This window comes from Tinamus guttatus, unplaced genomic scaffold (genome assembly GCF_059628265.1).
Source record: "Tinamus guttatus ecotype Peru unplaced genomic scaffold, ASM5962826v1 Tinamus_guttatus_pri_ptg000117l, whole genome shotgun sequence".
Classification (NCBI taxonomy): Eukaryota; Metazoa; Chordata; class Aves; order Tinamiformes; family Tinamidae; genus Tinamus; species Tinamus guttatus.
In genome coordinates this window covers 61,070-83,129 of record NW_028288651.1, presented here as the reverse complement: position 1 = coordinate 83,129, position 22,060 = coordinate 61,070, and the positions used below count along the sequence as shown (strand labels likewise).

Genomic DNA, 22,060 nt, shown 5'->3' with positions numbered 1-22,060 from the left:
CATCAATAGCAAATCCTTGCTTAAGATTTTAACATTAAAAATCTTAAGGTAAGTATATAAATAATGAATTAAGAAAGCCTTCCTCATGAATTTCTACTCAGTTATTCTCAAACATTTCTTTGTTTAAAGAGAGGTGCTGAGATTAAAAATCATAATTCATACAAGAAGTAAAATGTCAAGTCAAACAGAGGATTATTCTTGAACAGTAGCTGCAAGAAAAGGAAGAATCAGTGAGGAAAATATACATTACCTTTGAAAGGACGTAAATTACCATAGTATCTTACTTTTGTAATTAGGATTTTTTTTTCCCCAGAAGAAATGTTTATCTTTAACCCCCACATTTCTATTTCTTCATTTGAAGTTCTGCTCTAGTGCATTATTCCTGAAATTTTGGATTCCAGTTCACATAGTTTGCAGAAAATTCTAAATCCTGTCAGTGGGTGATAATGACAGCTGATGTGATAAAAACAATCATAGTAACCTTAGAAGACATCTGACCTGGTAATACTGTCATACTTTTCCTTCAGCAACGCATGAAAGTTATAAACAAGTATACAATAATGAAAACAGATTACTCCTGAAATAGAAATACTGATGTGATGAATAAACGGTGTGAAACTTACACTTACTCTTCTAAACATTATTTCCAGTTTCTTAGGAAGTTTATAGAGTCCTTGATAGTTTAAAATGAAACTGTGTATGGGATCACTCTTTTCGGTTTAACACTTGTATAATAAAATCTTAACTGAAAATCATGATTCACCTGTATAACCCCTTAAACATAAAACTGCAGCTTCATAATCCAGCTAAAGATTTTTATATTCTCTTTTATGATTTAAGCTTTCATAGTTTTGTGGACAAATTTGATCTGTTTGATAAAATGAATGATTTTTGGAAGCCATAGAGTATTTCAGAGTTTAATCATCCAAAAGGTTTAATAGTGTACAGTTTCTGACTAACAGAATACATACATAATATAATACAGGGGGAAACAACATAGTATGCATAAAACTATGGGCAAATAGTTTTACCACCATAAGAAATTTCTTCTATTATTAAATTCTAATACAACTTTATTAATTGTTGTGTACCTTTTAGTACTTTTATTCATATCCATTACTCCATTTGCTACAGTCCGTATACTCTGAGTTCAAACTCTGCGTAGAATTGGACGGGCTCTTCAGGAGACCTCCCAGCAGGTTCAAGGGTTTGAAGACAGTGGCAAGGTTGACTTCAGACGCCACTGCTCTGAAGAGAAGTCCTGGCTAGCAGATGTCACAGACTCAGTAACAGATTTATCTGTTAAAGTGTCTCTGAGAGAGCGACAGCTGAAGCCGAGAATGTAGAGGTGCCAGGAAATGAAGTTGGTGCCTACATCCTGGCGCCTCTTTAGCTTAAATTCAGAGTGCTAAAATATCAGACGCTCTGAGGCACAATTTAAAATATGCTGTAATAGGGTAAAAGGTAAGAGATACTCAGAAAGATTGGGGGAAGTATTTCAGAAATTTAGAGTATCAAAAAGCCCCCATGTGTAATAAGACACCTCTGCAAGTGACCTCTCCAGAAATATAGCCAATATAAATTACACAGGTAATGATATTATTCTAGAGCTCTTTCAGCTGCAGAGCTTAAAGGAACAAGAGAGCCATCAAGAGTCATACACACATATTGACTGATCACAGCCATCAGCTTCTTTGTAAGAATCTGACCCTGGACTTACACGTAAATGGCATCACCAATTCTATTTCCCCATCCCTAAGAAAAAATGGGCTTTATGAGAGAAGCTTATCACATTTAGGAACTGTACCCTAACAAGTGAGAAAACATAATCTCAGGACACCAATACAAGAAGTGCACGATTCATAGGGTGAGAAAAGCCTATTCAGGAGTGCTACTTTGAATGCTTTTACAAGCAGTGTTGGCTGCTAGGAAATTCCTCTTCTGTATTTCTTGCCTGCCTTTTTGATCTGAAAGAGGAAAACTGAGAAGTTTGAAGTGTCTGCCAGGAGGACTGCCAAGAGAATATAGGATGACATATAAGAAACATAATGCTTGGGGGTACAGAGGCACTGAGGGTGGCATGGCGCAAGGCTATGGACCTTTGCATGCCCTAAGACACGATATTACCACACGATATTAGCAGCTAACCAAGCTCTATTCAGTTCCCATAGGCTTAAGAGCTGGATCCAGGAGCTGGATCTACTTACAGGAAACTAGAGATCTACCAAAGTGAGGGTGGGTTTGGAGAAAAATAAATAAATAAACCCCAGAAAAACATCTTTTGGAATATTTTTATGTATATAATGAAGTTCCATGTGACATTTTTTGATGTCTGCAGTGTGAATTGGATCTGAAGATGAGGCCAAAACAATTTTAAAAAAATAGAATATTAGCAAGAGTAAAATCAGAATGTAACCATCTGATTACCCCTCTGTACTCAGCACTGGTTAGGCCACACCTTGAATACTGTGTTCAGTTTTCGGCATCCCACTATAAGAAAGACATGGAGGCATTGGAGTATGTCCAAAGAAGGGCAAGAAAGCTAGTGAAGGGAGCACAGACTTTATAAGGAACAGATGAGGGAGCTGGGACTATTTAGTGTGGAGGAGGCTCAGAGGAGACCTGAGGCAGAAGTCGATCTCTTCTCTAAAATAACTCCTGATAGGATAACAGGAAGTGGCCTCAGGTTGCACCAAGGGAGATTCAGGTTAGATATTAGGAAAAAATTCTACATGGAAAGAGTAGTCAAGCATTGGAACAGGCTGTCCAAGCAACTAGTGGAATCACCATTCCTGGCAGTGTTCAAGATACGTGTAGACGAGGCAATCAGGGACATGATTAAGTAGGCATGGTAGTGATGGGGTTATGGTTACGTAAGGCACCTGACAGACAGTTCTTCAACAAATTTGCTTGGCAAAACACAGACAGATCATACAGACATTTATGCATAGCATAACTATATTCTTGTGCCTAACATTAAACAAACTCATTGAATTGCTTCCAGAATCAGAGTTGATATTTTAGGTACCAAGAGAAAACAATTTGACATAATACTTGTAGTTTGAAAGATTCTATTCTGCACATAAAATTGATAGCCTGAAGCAATGAAAATTTTATTTTGAACACTAGCTTATTATAGGAGGATAGGATTTAGGGCTGTAAGAATGACTTGCATAAGTCAAAAATTCTTGAAAATGATCAAAATTAGAAAAGTAGAAGTGTACATTTTTCATCATATATCACTGTATCACAGTATGACAGTGAAGAACCACAGAGACTTTACAATTGGCTGGGCCAATTAGATAAGAGACTATTTTAAATATCTTATGTGGATCTGCACAACTGAATAAAAGAGAAAATTTTTGAAAGCTGCTGTATAAAGTGCCATTAGCTTTTCATGGAAGTAAAAAACTGACAAATTCTATTGTTTTGGCATGTACTTTATTATAAACAAGGCTTCACTGCAGCCAAGTTTCTTATGTGAAAACTGCAGTGCATTACTGCTGCTGAATCCTAAATCCAAACAAACAAAAAAAGTGGTCATAAAAGCATGATTAGGAGACCAGTTCCTCTTGCCTTCATACACCAAAAACCTCTTAACCACAATCGGTTATACAATTAAATATTAGTGTGAGGAGAGGTGTGAGTCTTATCCTTACTGAATACTATCGGTCTGTCATCAGAAGAATATTCTTCTATTTGGAAAAGCTTTTTTATTTTCCTTCGCTCCTGGAGACAGGCACTATGAAATGTGCTATAAATTGTAAGCATAATCCTATTATAGCTCCCTCCCTCAACTTTGTAGTTAAGGTTAGACTAAACTCTGGTAAACAAAATAAACGATTATATGGATTATTACATCACTTATATGAAAGACATTTGTCTCTCTGTTGCAGAGTTGGCTATTTCCCTTTCGCCTTCAGTCTGATCAGCTGCAAAACTGCATCAAGGCTCCCGGGGTCTTAGGTGTCTTAGGAGCTGTAGTTCGCCAAGGCAATATCAAGTACAAAATCCCAACCTGGAGCTACTTACGGATGAAAGCAACTTTGTAGAAAAAGGAGAACAGAAGGCTGGTTATCTGGTTATCACCTTAGAAGAAGAAATAGAGGCAAAACCATTGCTAGTAAATACATCAGCTCACAAAGTTGAACTGACTCCTTTAACATGGTCTCTGGAGTTATCAGAAGGAAAGCAGGCCTAGATATATCATAGGCCTATAGATATATCATGACATGATATAGCAGGCCTATAGATATATCATGACTTGAAATGTGTCTTTGGGTAATATGTGCACATGGGGCAATTTGGAAGAAAAGGGGATTGTTATCATCACAAGAGAACCCTATAAAGTATCAGAGAATCACAGAATGGTTGAGGTTGGGAGGGACCTCTAGAGATCATCTAGTCCAACTCCGCTTCTCAAGCAGGGACATATAGAGCACGTGGCACAGGGTTGCATCCAGGCAGGCTTAGAACATCTCTGAAGAAGGAGACTCCACAACCTCCCTGAGCAGTCTGTTCCAGTGCTCTCTCCCCTAACAGCAAAGAAGTTCTTCCTCATAAGCAGGTGGAACTTCCTGTGTTTCAATCTGTATCCATTTCCCCTTGTTCTGTTGCTGGCCACCACCAAGAAGAGTTTAGCTCCATCCTCTTTACATCCTGTACCCTCAGGTATTTGTACATGTTGGTAAGATCCCCTCTCAATCTTTCTTTTCAGGGTGCCTGAGGCCTTCCCATGTCAAACCAATATGGCAAGGTGGTACAAGTGTTTTTAGAAGAAATTATACCAAGATTTAGGACATTAGAATAACTCCTAAAGCTAGGGAAAAGGTTAGTCCATTTAAAATTTTATATGGGAAACCTTATGCTGTAAATTTGACTGGGATAGAAAATCAAATGCGTATTAAAGATGATTATCTTTTGTCTTTGCCAAGAGTTCTTATCTTCCTCCACAAGTATGTCCAATTGAGAACACCTAAGCCTTTGGACTCACCTGTACTCTCATTTAAGCCAGGAGATCAGGTGTATCTATGAACCTGGAAAGAAGAGCTGCTGACAGAAAAGTGAAAGGGACCTTATCTTCTGCTGTTAACAACAAATACATCTGTAAAGGTGAAGGGAGTTGACTCTTGGATTCACTACATGCAGGTGAATGCAGTGGCCCTACTAGTGACTTGGAGAGCTGAGCTAACTCACCCTTTCAAACTGAAACTAATAATGTTCTGCACTTAAACTGATATTGAATCAATTTTGTATTTAGATTGTAGTCAAGGGTGTGTTGTCTCTCTTGTGTGTGTGATTATTGGCTAAAGGATTGGATAAAGACAATTATTGAACAAAGCCACTTTTTGGCCACCACCATGAGTAGAAAGTGCTAACATGGGACAAACCACAACAGCTGAACAGAAGAGTATAGGTGTAGCAGATTCCTCTGCTTTTGCATTTCTGCAAGAGGAGTTGCTGTCTCCTGTTCAATCACAGCATTTATTGGAGAGCACTTCTGTTTGTCACTGCTTCCTAAGCACAGCTCAGTGCACAGCACACAGACCTTTAACTGGGTTTACTCTGTTCTGCTGAATAACTTCTGTCATTCAGTAGTTAACATGTATCTATAGAAATTCAGACTTGTTGCTTAAATGGATTCTATTCTATAACTGGAATAGACTAAGCCAAGAGACAGACTGTTTCTGCAGTCTGAGCTAATCTGAACTGTAGTCCTCTACCTACCACTGTTGCAATCCATGCAACAAGATTGAAAGAGATTGCCAGTCCTGCAGCTGGTATTGAGACCATGTCCACTTGCCTCGCCATATGTCAACTGGTGGGATGTTACTTCTTTCCTGTTAAGTGTGCCCCAATGTTTTTCTGGAAGATTTTGTGACTTTTGTTTTATTCAAGGACAGCACATAAGGGGCTTTTTGATGTTTCTTTCATGTGTGTGTGGGAGGGAGAGTGGAGCTGCTATGAATGTTTCATGAACTCTTCTAGATCAGACATTAACAACAAAGTTTTTTCCATTTTGTATTCATCATGCCCTCAATATTTCTAACCCATTCACTACTTTGACACCATCTCCTCCAGATAGACTAAAAACATCCTCTTACTGCATGAGGCAATATACCTCAACAGTTCCCATTAAAACCAATGAGAATCCTTAATTGGGGCAAATTTTCTTATTTCATTATTTATTTTTAATTTTCTGTGGGACTGTTGAGTTGAAAAACATTTTGTCAGGCAAGTAAGTTGTATATAGAGACCAGACAGTGAGATAATAAATGCACAGCTGCAGGACACAGCTGAAAGGACAGGTGAGCAGAAGGCACAAGTGCTGCAGGGTGAAGGAAGGGAAGGGCATGAACCGGCAGATAGAAGGGTCCATTACATTTCTTGCAACTAGCCCTTAAGAGTATGGCCATTTCTATGAGCAATGGAAAAAGGGATCTAGCATTCTCCCATGCTGCCAATAGAGCCAGCAGAGTTTAAAATACCTGCCAGAAAAAAAAAAAAATAAAGAAAAATGCTTGGAAGGGTTTCTTTTATTTTTTTCCCTGCGAATCCCTTAGTCCACTAAGACAGTCTTCCCATGTTTTACTTCCCAAAAGGGAGAGCCTAGGGCTATGAGAAACAACTTTCTAGATCTGTAATCGTTGTATGCCAAGCAATGAAATATTATTTTAAGTTGCTTTTTCTTATAACTAAGTCCTTAATCTTCTCATGTGGGAAGAATTTATGTTACTCAGAGAGAACCAGCTGTTTGGGTGTATTGCTATGTTTTTGAATTATAATTATTGAAATATAATTGCCTTTAAATGAAAGTAAAATTAAATAAATAATAAATCTTATGTTCTAGCCAGTACATTCTTCAATAGATAATTTTGCTTTCTGTGTGCGTGTGTGTGAAAACCTGCCCATGAAATTTAGTAATTGAAAATGACTCTTGTCAGTTCAATTTCCTGCTTTTCATAACAAAACCTTCCTTCTTTAGACCCTATCCAAACCTTCTGTTGAGTGTAAACACAAAATTTCCTGCTATCTGAAACCCAGTAATATGCTTCTTAATGATCTGTTTCCAATTCACTTCAAACAAATGATGATCATTTACTCCATACATTGACCTAGCTTACAGTGTAATTTAATAAACAAGAGAACTCTATGCACATAATTTGGTGAAAAACTTGTTTAAAGAACCTTGAAATTCTTTGCCTTTTCTATGATACATTTTCTCAGAAAGATAATAAACTCTGGAAGATCAAGCTGCAGAAATATTTTTTATCACAAATATTTTTTACTGAGAACATGCCAGATCAGATGATATATTGATAAAATCTAATTATATCTGTGTAGCAATCCCAAATAAAAGCAAGAGTTGAAAAACAAGATTTAAAAGAACTATTTCCATATCAAGTTACAATTTTCCCAAAATATTTGTTTTTGAGTAAAAATAAATAATGAATTAATGAAATCAGCTTAGTTTTTCATTAATATATATTTTTTCATATATATTCATATATAAAAAAATCACTAGTAATAAGTCTTGCAACATTAATCTTTTTCAACAATTAAATGTGATTGATTACCAAATTTAGTAAAGTTTAAGAAACACATTAAAAATAATACCCTTCCTCCCTCCAAAAAAGGATGTAAAATTATATAATTATGGTCAAATACTTTTTTCACTACAGGAAAACTGCGGGAATTGAACACACAAACTACATCAAGAACTGATGTTAGCCAAAGATGACTTCCATCACACAGAAACATTTTTAGGCTATTTTTTGAACCTTCTTACCATCTTAATGGATTTAAACTAAGTGTTTAGCTTTTCCTAATAATGGATCACTGTCCTGCCTTGTTAAAGGAGACAGTAAAATAATCCAGAGGGGCCACAACCACTGGACTTTAGTTGGTTGATTCTATTCACCAGTGCAAGATCTTTGGGAAAACAACATCCACCATTACCTGGTGCAATTGTTATAGGGATCATCTTATCAACTAGTAAATAGCAACTAGCAGTTAGTGCAACTAAGTGGATACAGTGATTTCCCCAGGAAAATGCTATGGCATTTCTTCAGCCTGTGTACCCTGCCTCTCAGCCTTGCAAGTACTTAACAATGCTAGCATTTCTTCATCTAAAAATGTACTGGCAGCTCTCAATCTTAGCCCAGCATCCCAGATTAGGGGGAGTGGATGGATAACCATGGGCCAGCTGGAGGAGTTGGGCACTTGTTTTTCCTGATCCCTGCTCAACTCGTCAGTGTTAGACTCTGTCTAGACAACTCTCTACTCACCCATCAAGCACTTAAAAGGTCAATGAAATAAAAATTAAGGATTTCCACTTTTCGTTCTAATTTTGTGGGTGAGTAGATTTCACAACATGACTCACCTGCAAACTAGACACCCAGGTCAAAAAATATGTATCTTAGAGCTAAACCTGAGCACATTCAGAATTCTTGTTAACCACATTTATCTCCCTAACTCAGTCACGGGAGCACTTACCTGAGTTAATAAGATTTTAAGCTTCTCCTTTGGACAATCTGGATGAGGGATTTGAATTTACCTCTCCCATATTCTAGAAGAATACTCTGAATTCTCATTTTGTAATTTCTTTGTGGTAATTATTTATACAAAACAAAAATACTCCAGCATGAAAGACTAAAAGAAATTCATCCCCACGTGCACCAGGAGCAGTTCAGTCTTCAGAATAAAGACTGAGAAAATGATACAAACTTGATGCAAATTCCTGCTGCAAATTAAGTGAGGAGAGGAATCAAATCTGAATTCTGAACATTTCATATGAGTGCTCCATCTGCTAGACACGGGGATGACTTGAACAAAGCCTGGCCCGACAGGATGTGTGCATGGAACACCAGACAATCCAGTAATGTAAGAAAAAAACTATTTTTTCACTCTGAGATACCAGGGATTAGATGCCATATTTTAATGCAGTCAAGAGTTCTGCAGTCAGCAGACAAATACTGGTGTAAACACAGGCCCATAGGCCATCAGGCAACTGAGGAATGGCCCTGAGGATTTATATTTAAAAGTCTATATGGTAATTATATACATATATATCTTTTAATAAATACTATAACAAACTACTGAATAACCAAATTTATCATCCAAACTTGGAATCTGATTTTTACCTGGCAAGTACAGTCATTTGGGGCATGTGTCACAAAAACAAACAGACAAACCAAACAAAACCCACCATCACCCCAAAAATTTCAAAATTACATGTGATTAACTGTACAGGCACATGCTGCAAACACTAATTAACACTAATTTCTATGCGCATCTTTTGTATTTCTACTCTTATGAGTAGGCATTGCAGCAGACTTTAGCCATACCTATTCATTTTTACAAGGAACAAGGATTTACATTTTTTATGACTTGGGCACATATTTTCCATGTTTAGGCAGTTATTCTTTAAAAATGGTTCATATATTTGATTGTATAAAATAAGATCAAAGTAGACTTGGAAACAATACCTTAGAAATAAAAAGAGCCCTGCATAAAATGAAGTCTTTCACATCATCCATCAAATTCTAAGGTTAATTATGCTATGTACAAGAAGTACTGAATGCTGACTCAAGTACACATTTCAGGATCTACTCAGATCTTTGATCCAGATCCATAACTTTGCTGGATCATATCCAGAATTATCATACAATCACAGAATGGTTAAGGTTGGAAGAGACCTCTAGAGGTCATCTAGTCCATCCCCTCTGCACATGCAGAGTCACCTACAGCACGTGGCACAGGACTGTGTCCAAGCGAGTTTTGAAGATCTCCAGAGAAGGAGACTCCACAACCTCTCTTGGCAGCCTGTTCCAGTGCTCTGTCACCCTCACTCTTAAGAAATGTTTCCTTAAGATCCTGTGGAACTTTTGGTGCTTTGGAACACCAAACTGGGAGGAAGAGCTGATCTGCTTTAGAGTAGGAGGCTCTACAAAGGAATCTGGACAAGCTGGATTGATGGGCTGAGGCCAACTGTATGAAGTTCAACAAGTGCTGGGTTCTGCTCTTCAATCACAACCATCCTATACAACACTACAGGCTTGGGGCAGAGTGACTGTAGGGCTGCATGGCAGAAAAGGATCCGGAGTGTTGGTCAACAGCCAGCTAAGCATGAGCCAGCAGTGTGTTCAGGTGGTGAAGAAGGCCAAGAGCATCCTGGCTTGTATCAGGAATAGTGTAGCCAGCAGGACTAAGAAAGTGATCACCACCCTGTTAGGGCCAGTGGTGAGGCCACACCCCGAATACTGTTTTCAGTTTTTGGCCCCTCGCTACAAGAAAGACATGGAGATGCTGGAGCATGTCCAAAGAAGGGCAATGAAGCCAGTGAAGGGGCTGGAGGAAACGGCCTCACGATGCTCCAGGGGACGTTTAGGTTAGATAGGGAAAATTTCTAATTGGAAAGAGTGGTTTAAGCCTTGGAACAAGCCACCCATGGAAGTGGTGGAGTCACTGTCCCTGTGTACACTTGTAGATTAAACACTTAGGGACATGGTTTAGCAGGCCTGGTGTTGAAAGGCTTACAGTTAGACTTGATGATCTTGAAGGTCTTTTTCAACTATTAATGATTCTAAGCACTGTTTAATTAAAGTATTTATATACAGAGCAGTAATTCATCATACCATAAGCTATTGCTGATTAAAATCAGTAAGCTGGTTTTAAAACCTTGTGCACTCATTAAAATGAACACTAAGGCAGGATTCCTAAAGGCTTGACCCACTTCCAACATGGTTTGACCCGATTCAGGGTGATACAGTTCCATTTATAGTTTATCTATCTGCTGTCTGGATTTTATCCATCTAAGAGATCAGATATTGATTTCTACAGAAGAGCAGTATTTATAAAATAATTATAAGTAAAAAGGAGAAACATCTATTTTTCATCTTTATTTGTACTTGGCCACCCCCATTGGATTAGTTATCTAACATCATTCTTAGTAGATAAGAAGCCAGGCTATTTTGAAAAATAAAATGTGATGGCATAACTCTCCTGGCAGCTTGTTCTACTGCATGAGTATTATGCAGTTACACAATGATTTTGTTGGCATTTAATCTAAATATTCCCTTATATCTTTCTCTCCTGGTAATTGTAGATTAGAGGCAAAAAATCTACCCTTGAGAATGGCAGTTAGTTAAATAGTTGTATAGGAAGGGAAACCTACCATATGTATAACCAGGTAGCTTCCTCCTGTTGTAGATCTTTGTGGGGTACCTACAACTTCTTGTATAGGTATTTAGTGGCAATTTCTTAAAAAGCTATTTAAAAATCTCAGATGAGGAAACTCTCATCATCTGAGAAAAAGAAATATGCAGGAAAATATTTTGGTCAAAACACAAATGATTTTAACGGTATTCATCAACTGCAATTGCTGCTGGACCTTTGTAGAGACTGAAAAACATACATATGATGGTGATAGAAAGGACATATTGTATGTTTGTGCTGGGTCTGAGACAATAGATTTCTATCACAGCTTTTTACATGAAATTTAATTTTTTTTTTCAGTGCTTAGCATCATATTACTAAAAAATGGAAATTATTTAATTTAAAAGTTAAATGACTAGGTTTCTTAAAATGCGACAGAGCTATGTCATCAAGATACCAAGGAAGTTGAGTAAGGACAAATTTGACAGAGAGGAAACTCTGAGAACACTGAAGGTTGTGATTCCTTTCTCCCTATTCTGTGCAGGCTTCCTGTTTCTATATTAATCAAAAAACTATTTGTAAATGTTAAGTGGCAAATGTTAAGGGAGTGTACCATTATGAAATTTTTCAACTCTGCTTCTATCTCTACTCTGAGCAATGCAAAACAGGGACAGAATTTCACTTGCATAATACAAAGTGACTAAAAGCCGCTGTACAACCTAATCTTTCACCTAGTTAAAATCAGGGCTGTCAACAAAGAGTATTCCAATTTCCTTATCTGGAATTTGAGCAAGCTCAGATTAACTGTTTGTAAGAATTAAACCATCAGAGACTTCCAGCATTATTCATTTTATTATTAAGAATATGAGCAAAAAATGACTTGTGAGTTTTTAACTTTAATTCTGAAATTGCTGACTTCTGACTGCTTGGTTCATGGCATGCAAATGACATATTTCAGTCTCTTCTTCCCACACACTCTTTCTTTTTTCTTTGCTTTGTTTCATTTTTTTAAATAATAATTGCAAAGGTAAGGAAATGACAGGAAATAAGTAAATAGAACATACATGGCCTGAAATAAAGCATTTCCTAATATTGTACCATATATTTGCTCAAAATTACAAGAATATTAATGCCAACTGTATTGAATGCTATTTGATGGAGAGTTAATTGTGGTGATGAAATTAGTTACACTCCAATAAAGCACACTGCCCTTTTATATCTGGTCTTTGTGTCCTTGTCTTAGTGAGCTGGTTAAAGGAAGAAGGAGCAAGGAGCAGATAATTCTAAGGCCTAGAAATCAGCCCTTTTACAAGCTTTTGTATCAGTAATTTTGAGTTAACTGGAGCACAGGAAAAGCATTGAGAATTCTTTGGTTCGGGCAAAAAAATTTAATGAATACCAAGACAATATAGATTACAGAAGCTGCTAGGATGAGCGCATCTTCTCCCCGGTGCAAGTATCTGCCTATGGCAGTGCTATTTGAAGGAAGGATGCTGTACACAATTCCTCAGATCCGTATAAAAGGGGCAGTGTACATTTCTGCAATACCTTCTGCCCACCACAAGGAAGTACATACGGCAGCTATGAAGGTTCATATTATTCTTCCAATAAAACTGTCCATTCCCTTATGGGATGTTAAGTCCTGCCAAGGATACTAGCTGAATCACTTTGCATGCGTGCATCTGTGGGTAGCATAAAAGATTTTTTTTCATCCTGCTTCTCTGTCCATGCAAGAACAGCCAAGATTTTGCTCTAAATGTGAAAGTGCCAGGCCAGTTTCCACAAATAAATTGACCTTGACAGATCATTTAAGATATATTTTTATTTCTTTTAGGAGGAGAAAGCTTCACAAATATCTTCTATAGATGCTCAGTTCTTCAGTTATGAAGCCCAAGTAGACTAGTTTTCCCTGGCTACTTCATCTAACAAACAGTTGAGGTTAATATTTTCCCTGTAGCTTTTGATGATAGATAACCACAAACATAATATTTTCTGGGTGTAAAAATCTATGAATGATTTTTTAAAAATTTTGTTCTTTTCTTTGAAAAAAAGCCCTTCATGTGCTTACTGACCTTTGTTATGCACACTTCAGGAGCTCTTAACTAATCTTTCTCTCTTGAGGGAGAAGCACAGACTAAATATGCAAACAACTTCCTTCTCTTTACCAGGCTCTGTGCTATTTACTAATACAACACAATGTTCGCCTGCTGTCACATCATACTGCCACAACTATGCTCCAAATGTCACATTAGCAAAGTCAAGTTAGAATCACTTTGCGTTATAACATTTTTTTTTTGCACTGACCTTTTGAAGGGCCAGAATGTGGGGAAGGCTTAGTTGCTATAGCTCTAAGCAGAAAACCTCTGCTTATTTATTATTCTAAATATATGAAGCACATGTTTTTAAAACCTGTTGCAATTATCAGCTTTTATGAAGGTGAAACATCCTCACAATGCACCTAACTCTCCATGGCTTGCTCAATCATATGACTTATTTGATGTCTTATTTGAAATCTTATTTGATGACTTATTTGAATTCTTGTATAAAAAAAACAAAAAAACTTATTTCTCTGTATATGTAACACACCTTTTTTTTTCTTCAGTATGTAGCTTAAGAATGTAAATGAAATATGGTGAAGAAGTCAAGAATCAGCTTCCTATGGTGTTCTCAGTTTTCCATGACATTCTCATTTTTGAATTTTAACACATTTCAGGGCAGCCTGTAAAGCTATTTGCTTCATTAAGCTTATAAATTAATCTTTTTAAATGTCCAGAACAGGGACTCCATATTGATAATTCGGGAAATTTAGCATAGTTTTGAGGCAAAGATGCACAATGACTTGATGATAGATTGGAATGTTTCCCATTTACAGATCACTCAATCATCTACCCTATGTAAAAGCTGCCATGCAGCTATATGGGAGCATTTTAGGGAATACTCTTTCATGGAGGTGCTACTTTTTGTTTCCCCTTCAGACTGGCCATTATCCAACACTTCAAGGTGATTCACAGTGGTCCAGTCACTGAATGGAAGGCTGTGCCAGTGTTTCCTATGTCAAGAAGGGCTTCTGAATCAGCACAATTAGATCAGTCAAACCTTAAATATGGTTCAATATAATGAAATTGATTATTATACATATATATTCTGACACAAGGGATTCACCAACAAACACTTTACAGTCTTTCAAGGTCAGGCATGGCCTGGATAGCTCTGAACTGTACATGTGAAAAGCAGCTCAAGCAGGAAAAAAGTGTCAATATCACAGAGCTTAAAAAAAGACGGAGAGAACTATAGCTGATCATATAAAGGATCAGCTAATTATGTGTATAAAACAGTACTTCCCTATTCCACTGCCCTACCCGTTTATACATACATATATATATATATATATATATAGTACTAATTTGAATATTTTTCATTCTCACAGTAGTTTTAATAGATTCATTGCTAACCTATCTTTGTTGAAATCATTTCTTTACAGTTAGATCTAACTAATTAAGTAATTTACTTATGAAGAATTGTCCCTTGTTCTTCATAATCATGTAAGGAAAAAAATATGCATGCATCTCCTTTGGGTTCAATTTTTGAACAAATAATTTGATGACAAAGCTGTTTTCTCCCTGAAAGTTTGAAAGCTTCCCCTTCAGGAGACAAGAGGAAATAAGCATCCAATTTCTGAAAGAGGGAGCTTGGAAAAATGAGCTTATTCTCTGTTGGCTTATACTGACTACAAAGATTTGTACTTCCACTTTGAATCAAGAGATTGAAAGTGGACTACTTACTTTCTGAATAGCCACCTCCACTTCCTTTATTTTGAATAGGAGGTGATAAATTCCTGTTTAATCAGTAAGCAAGATTCACTGAGAATTAACAGAGGTACTTGCCAGGCAAGTATAGCCAATTTTATTACAGTTATTTTAAATAATGTGATTTCATTTTGAAAATGAAACTTGTGCTGTGGTAAGAGTGTTGCTTAAGGTCAAATATTTAAAAACTCAAAACTGAAAGGAACAAATGATTTTTTTTCTTCTTCTAATAATTGCGCAATGTTATTATCTACTACAACATTTACAGAATCAGTCGTCTTTAAATTCTGGACTAGATGTCCAGCAATGATGTATTGAAACATTGTGTGGAAACTAAAATGTCAGATTAACGAATGAAGTGCCTCTGCAATGACTGCATGATTAACTACAACTTGAAATTAAATTAGCCCTTATTATGACAGAACAAAACCAAACTATGATTCAGGTTGCAAGGATGAGGACTAGTAAATTTCAAGAGCAATTGAGTCATTTTGCAATCTTTTCAAGATATTGATCTTGACCTTACAGGATGGCATTTGGTGTAATATTATTTACCCATATTCTGTTTTGACTTGTTCATATGCTATCATGGCAAAAAATTAATCTATGAACTTTAAGTGACCTAGGTAAATTTTCTACTCTTTCTTTCATTAAAAAATGCAGTTATTTTGTCTGATGATTTTGTGTCTGTTGGATAAATACTCAAATTACAACTTAGTGACAGTATCATCCAGCAGACTACATTCTCTATTAATTAATTCAACTAAAATATTTTTCCATAAAATAAACTAGAATTTGATGGATTTTTTCGTAAGTCTTTTAGTTCTATTTATCCTCTGTATAAATTGTGTTACAACTTCTTCCAAAAAAAGAAAAAAAAAGGGATCTTTCCAAGATGTCAAAGGTACAGAATTGTTAGCACCCAACTTTTTGGAGAGGAGCTGTTTAGGGTGATTCTATAGCTGTGTGAAATATATTGTTCCTCAGTAGATTAGAAAGTCTGGATGATGAGAAAGTGGGACAGCATTAGGCATTGCCTAAAAGGAAACTTCTAAAAAATGAACTCAAGCATAGTTAGGTGTTCTGAATATAAACTGCAAATATGAATGTTTATTAAGCTGTAACAAAAACAAGAGCGCTCTGGGGGAAAACAGCCAACAATTCTTTCAGATCTGTTACTGGGGAGAAAATTTGTGGCAGCTATACAGAGCTTTATAGAGAATCATTATTCTAAAATTATTACCATTGTTTACCACTTTTTTTTTTCTCATACTTTTGGAATTAAGTCCTTTTCCTTGGTGTTTAAGAGTCTTAACATTCTTGCACAAAATAGTGATAGTCTTATTAGTTGCTATAAAACACTTTGTACCTCAGAGTCTATTAAATGTCCTGAAGCGGAATCCTATCAAATACACAGCAATTAATATCTGTGCTTGTTAATTAATTATTTGCATAACCCAGTCTATCAGGAGACTGAGTGCTCTACAAAACATTACACAGGCACACACACACAAGGATAAACAGATCTCCCTTGCTTCTCACAGTGACCTGCTTATTATGGCTGGGGGAAAAAAATTAATCCAGTTCTTTTCAGCTACTCTGGGTCTCTATAACTTTGGGTGCTGCCAAAATACCCAGCTAGTCTTAAACTAGGTAGTTGGAATACTGATAGCTGCAAAACTGTAGTCTCCAAGAGATATTCTCCCAAATTTTCCAGCTTATATTCTTTCCATTATTCTTTCAGTACTTGAGCCTCAATACAGTACTCCATGTGCATATAAAAAATACAATAGGCTACCACAGTAACAACCAACTTAGAGGAAAAACAATATCACTAATAGGTATGGCAGAAAAGGAGAAACTGTCTCTAAGAAAATCTATTTCTTGCATTGGCAATTTTAAAAATGGGCACAAAAAAGAGCAGCATTACAGGAATTTGCTTCCAGAACACAACAAAAGTTTGTGCAAAATTACTAAGAGCATCTAGGATGAGAGCTTGGAGTTATTCTTTGAAAACATCAGTGCTAAGCTCACGAGTGATCAAACAGGCAAATAGAGTTGAAGGTGGTAAAACAGAATATTGGGAAAGGAGATATAAATAATGTGGTAAGATCATCCACGAATTCCACATATAGTAATAGGCCCTTAACTTGAACACTCCTTGTGACTCTTACTGTGCTATCTCAGAAAAGGTATAATAGCACAAGAGACAGGGGATTATTAGAACAGCTTTTACATGAAGAAAAACTAATTTTGTTCCTAGGACTTTCCGATCTAGGAAAGACTCTTTGATAGGTCCATAAAACCTGAATGATGTAAGGAAAATGAGTAAGGCAATTATTCACTGCTTCTCATATTTCAAGAACAAGAGTATGCCCAATAAAATCATAAGGTAGCTGGTTTAAAAACAGATGGAAGACATTTAGTTATCCAATGCATAATCATTTTGTGAAACTCACAGGATGTGTTGAAGGGCAAACATGAATGTATTCATGAAAGATTTTAAAAGCTGATGGAGGATAAGTTATTATAACATAATTAAATATGTTGGCCCAAAGCCAATCACCAGCTCAGAAAGTCAGGAAAATGCTGGCCTTTGGGAACTGAGAGGGCCTAACAAGGAAGAAGCCATTTGATATATGCCTACTCTTAAACCCGACATAAACTCATACCTGACATAAATCACATCCTCCCATCCTGAGCACCATAAAGAACAGGATATTGAGCTAAGTAGAACTTTTCAGCTGCCTCAATATTGCAATTATTTGTGGACTAAAAACATGAACATTTATAGTTAGATACAAATACAGAATCAGGTGTTACGACATTAAGCAGTGAAACACCAAAATATTTGTACAATAGATTCGACTGCTTGGTATATAAAAATGGGAAAAGTTTCACTTTTCTATTATATATCTTTATAGATTTCTTACAGATTCCTTAACAATCATTTTTAATATACATGCATATGTGTGTGTTGAGATGCCTTTTTATCTCAAGAACTGAGCAGGAGTCACTCCTTTAAAATGTATAAGCAGAAGAAGAGCAAGTGCAGCACTTCCTTTTCACATAGTAGTTATTTATATTAAAATGGTTAAAAGAGTCATCATAAATCTGAGATTTCCCAGGTATAATTTACTTTTTGCCTGATAGTAAATGTAACTTTCCCTTCTTTCCATTTATGTCCCAGATATCCTTGTCATAGATGACCGAACTACCAAGCTACAAGTTCACCCTTATCCTATATCTTTTAATTGAAATGATTCCAAAACAAAACAAAACAAAAACTCATAAAAACAATCTCCCTCAAAATAGTAATAACAACATACAGTTCATGGTTACTTATAACTAGAGCATCAGAATCACATAACACACAGCATAAGAGCAATAGCTCAAAATTACGTAGAGTAGGACCTCAAGACATGAAAGTCTCAGCACACAATGAATACACCTATGGCACTTCAGTGGTCTCTTTAAAACTTCCAAAAGCAACAGTTTTGTGGTCCTTCCAGTGCTTAACTATGAACTCCATTAGAAAACTTGTTCCTTCTATTTGTCTTCAATCTATCTCCATTGCTAGAATTTAAATCCATAACTTCCCAAATAATCAAAGGAGAGAAAGTAATTTTTCCCCCTTTTTTCTAGCAAGAACTGGCAGGGACTCAGATATACTATCTTCTCAAAGCAGCCTAGACCTTTTGCTCTTCCTAGTCCATACACTTTTTTTTCCTTAAATCGATGCTGTACACTGTAGTTAGCTGTAGCCTTTTTGGCACTGGGTAGAGAAAAAAAGGACACTCCTATTTATATATCCTAGTACAGCATGTGCTTCTTTTACTTCTGCATGGATTTGTTTAGTCACATTCAGTTTGTGGCAAACTCCAGTGCTTAGTACCTTTTAAATGTAACTATGTCCTGTTAAATTATTTCTACTTGGGTAGCTGATTATTTCTCGTGTAGCATCATTCATTTCTCCTAAATAAACTGCATTTTGTTTTTTTTCCTGATTACTTCTTCAATTCATTAAGACCTTTTAGTCCTTGTCTAGTCCTTCCTGTGCTTGCTCTCCCCTGGGACTACTGAACATTCTAATTCATCTTTCAGTAGCATTTAGGGACTACGAATTTAAGGTAACCACTTTAGGACTTCACATGGTACATTCCTTCACTTTAGGAGGTTGTTCTTTTTATGAAAATGAGACTCTAAGGCAGTTTTGTGGCCATCTTGTATTTTCGTATAGACTATACTTTTCTAGAGTCTTTAAGAAAATACCATTGCTAAAAAAAGAGACAATTGATACTCCACAGAGGCAGTAACGAGGATGTAATGCCTTGGTTTTTTTTTTTAAAATGATAAGCTGTAAGAGAGGGTAACATCAGGGTTTTTTTGCATATCACATTTACAGCTATCAGGATAAACTGTTATTGAAACATGTAATAGCATGTAGAAGAGAAAACTGCATTATATAGGAGATTTTCAATTAGGAGAGACCTATCAAGAGTTTCACATTGTCACCGTTAACTGTCTTGGGGTTGAAAAAACACAGATTCTGTGTGTACTAGAAATGTACTAGAAAATATACTAGAAAATTCCTACAAGCTGCCATAGGTACTGTTTAGCAGACTTAATTCTTCCAGGATAAATTGATCAGTAAAAGTTACTGGTCACTAAGATGAATAACCACAATCTAACTGTACTTTTCATCTAGAGATAAAAATGCAGTTCATATAGAATACCAAAAACTTCACTAACCAAACATATGAATGAGTGCAAAATCAAGAACAAAACAGATAGAAAATGTCAGAAATAAGCTTTCTCACTTCTTTAATTTGTTCCCCATTTACATGCAAAATGACTGTCTTCAATGATAGTTATCCCTTTGAGAAGAATCCAGTTATGTCCACTACTGAGGACAATTTGTTTTACATCTTTATTGTTCATTACATGATACTAGTAATCATTTAATATTCACTATTTAAATTATGCTCAGAAAATAGAACACTATTCCTATTTACTTTTCATTTTTTTTTCTATTTTACTTTTTTTATTTCTATTTAGTTTTCCCTAAAGTTCATATGTAAGTCATCACAGGACGATTTTCCTTTGCCGCTGGCAGACATAGTTGCCTACTTTTTCCACAGCCCAGAATTTTAACAGTCTCAATAAACAAAAGTTTCCAGGAATGATTTTGCCTTGAGGAGACCATACCATTCTTTATTTTCAACAGCTCATCAAGCAGTTTGCAACTTTCTTTTCCCAAAGAAAAAACCTAAATTATTCCAGATAGATAGATTCAGTTTGAATCAGAAAGAAATGTTTTACTGCTTGCCTCCTCATTTTGTACCAGTCTGTCTTTTTAGTTCTTTTAAAATTGTCAGGCACAATCTGCCTAGTATTGTAGGACCCAAAAATCTAGTTTGAGTCCTCCCCAGACTATCAACTGATTTTCTATCCTGGCAAAAAAAGAACAATATTTGTGGTCAAGGAATCACTCTTCTGATCTATAATTATCAATTCATTTGTTTTATTTTTCTGCATTGACTTTGCCTAGATTATGTCTTTTGATTAAATCATTACTAAAAATACAAACCAGAATAGATGAAGAAATGAGTCCTGAAGCACAGAGCACTCATAACTGATGATTCCCAATTATTATACTGAGATAATAATTTGCTACACATTTAATATATGCTACACATAATTAAAACAATCTAATTTGTTTATTCAACATTTTTATTTGTCTCAAGATAGAGAGCAACTAACAGAGCTATAATTACTAAGGCCGAGTAACCATTTAAAGTAACCATTCAAACTTCAATTAACTTCTTTCCATTATTTAGAACTTCCCAACTTCCCTATTGCTTGCTTGAGAGATCATCCAGCCCTTCTCGAATTTTTTGCATAGGATGCCCAGGTTATAAAAAGAGCAAGTAAGATTTTTCCTATAGGTAAACATTTATAGGAAAGTATTTACTTGATCATCAAAATCCCAATTATGGGTCTGAATCTGTTCTGAAATAGCCATCATGTAACTGGGCAGCTTTCTGACTGCCCTTTCAAACAATTCTTGTATTCACTGTAAAGCCATTTGGTCTTAGGCAACATTTGTTATGAAATTGAAAAACATTATAAAGAAACCCTAACTTAAATATTTATACATAAAAATATATGTAAAATTTGCTTCTTCAGTTACTCCTCCAGATAAATTCAGAAGACACACATCACACCTTCCCATGATGCACAATCAGATTCTTAACATAGAGAGGGAATCTTCCAAACTTTCTCTCCTTAGATGCACTAGCATAATATAGCTGCCTTAAGTATGATGCATATGGGCCCCTTCAAACTTTTCAAAGAAAAAACACATCTAGTAAAATCCCTGTACAATGTTTTCTCATGTTTCTTTCACTGCTATTAAAAAAATGGAGGAGGGAGCAAACAGTATTTATCATTAGTGCTGAGCAAGAAATTCTAAATTATATTGATACAGTGAAATAAACTGAGTAACAGATCCCTCAAGTTCATCAGATAAGATTTGCTTAAAGGGTGATCCTTTGCAAATTAGGATTATATTTTAATTGGTTATATGTTATAATCAGCAGGATTATATTTGAAGTGATTTTCAGAACAAAAAAAAAAAAAAGAGAAAGTTTCTTTCCATTGCAATATTGCAATGTCTGGTAAGGATTTGGCAGTCCTCTCTTGCATATGCAACCGTCTCCATTCTTTTTCTTCAGTATCAAGTTTATAAACAAAATTATTAATTGTATTTTATAAAGTGTAGAAATAACTCTGACGTATTCCATGGATAACTGTTTCTGCAAAACCCTCTCCTAAATGGGCACATAAATCCCAGTTGCAAAGAGCCGTTCACAATCCCTGCAGCTGAATCAAGGGCCAGGATTTGTCTTCCTTTCTGTCAAGAGAACTACCTGCATGAGCAACTCAAATGTAAAGCATCCAGGAAATATGGAAAAACACACCGCAGAAGCATGTTGCAGTTTATGGATGGGTTTTACCCTCTGTAAGTATATGTATTTTCTTTTAGGGAAATTCCTAGAAATACTTGCTTGGTTATACTCAGAACATACACAACA

At 36.0% G+C, this 22,060-nt stretch overlaps 1 protein-coding gene across 1 annotated transcript in view; it reads right to left on the bottom strand.

Moving 5' to 3' along the window:
* Positions 1-22,060, bottom strand: part of LOC104567792 (gamma-aminobutyric acid type B receptor subunit 2) — a 196,070-nt gene that overhangs the window by 139,772 nt on the left and 34,238 nt on the right. The window lies entirely within an intron of this gene.